The sequence below is a fragment of the Austrofundulus limnaeus genome, unplaced genomic scaffold (assembly GCF_001266775.1).
Source record: "Austrofundulus limnaeus strain Quisiro unplaced genomic scaffold, Austrofundulus_limnaeus-1.0 Scaffold34, whole genome shotgun sequence".
NCBI classification, from domain to species: Eukaryota; Metazoa; Chordata; class Actinopteri; order Cyprinodontiformes; family Rivulidae; genus Austrofundulus; species Austrofundulus limnaeus.
The window spans coordinates 54,264-55,744 of NW_013952436.1; positions in this window are offsets into that span (position 1 = coordinate 54,264).

Sequence of the window (1,481 nt, forward strand, 5' to 3'; positions counted from 1 at the left end):
CACACACACACACACACACACACACACACACACACACACACACACACACACACGATAGATGCAGCACACTAAGCTAGAAGACATCAGTAAAAACACCAATCTTTTCAACGATTTCACTCACTTTTCAAGTCTGCTGAAGACTTTGACCCTTCACGATCTTTCAGCTGAACTTTCCYGTGATTCTTGCAGTCACRTGGTTCGAAACTTGATCTAGAAATGTCCTCTTTTTTTGTTACAGTATTAACACTAAATCTCAGTATAATCCATGCCGATTGTCYGATCATTTGAGATAGTGGCAAATAMTGTCTGTAAATATGTGACGTCACAAGCGGAGATCACTATTGAACACAAGGAACAGAAAATACAAGAATCACAAAACAAAGAAAACGAATGTATTAAACTCGACAAGAAAAAAAATGAAAGACTGCTGAAACATGACCAAAAGTCCAGATCCTAACATTTTGTTTCACTGTGAGAAAAGAGCTCTTTCATTTTCAACTCAGAGATGTGGATGTGTTTTACTCCTCTTTTTGCCCCTGACAGTTCATTCTGATCTTAATGTCTCCTCTACAGCATACTGATTTGTCTCTTTTTTCTACACTGTCCCCAAACATAAACCTATGATTTATGTCTCTTTATCAACTCTAACAATTTGGTGGAATCAACTGGCTTGAATGAAGGGAGAACTTGAGCTGCCGTAGCAGTTTAATGTGTTTCTCTCTGTTCACCAAACCTCACCTCTCTTTGCTCTTATGTTTTTCTACATGTCATCTCCCTCTGCCCTCCTCTCCCACATCCCTACAAAAACTTGACATATTCCTAAAATAAGCTAGGTCTAGAAACATGGACTCTTTGTTTATCTTGTGGAAAACTTACACTAAATCCATTTTAAATTAATAGGAGCCACTGTGATAGATTTTTACTAAAAGAATAATGTGCTTTAACCATCTTGTCAGACATATGTCTAAACATCTGGCGGACAAGGCAAAGTCAAAGACTAAACAACAACTATTCATCACCATTATCTCAGAGTTTAGCTAAGAGCCTGGTTTCCATTTTCTTTGCCTTATTATAACAAGGACTAAAAACGAGATGTGAAAGATGAACAATTGCTGGTGTGTGATTGAAGTGCAGTTGTATCTTTTTTTTTATCTTAGCCTGAACTATTACTTGGTTATAAATAGAAATAAAAACCACTTGGTTACATTTAATTTAGGATAATAATGCTACATGGGTAAATATATTTGCTTTATGTTTATATTTTGCGAATTGGGTCTGTTATTTATATGTTTAACACTGTTTTTATCATACAGATCATTATTTCCGTAACACGAAGTGACAGACAAGCATTAAGAAGCAGCAGGCCCCTCCTGACTCATGTGAACCACAAAGTTCTTATGTGGTTACATCAAGACCCCCCCTTCCTCCCACATGGCAAACAAAAACAAACAACTGATGCTAGCAACGCCTAAATCTCTCTT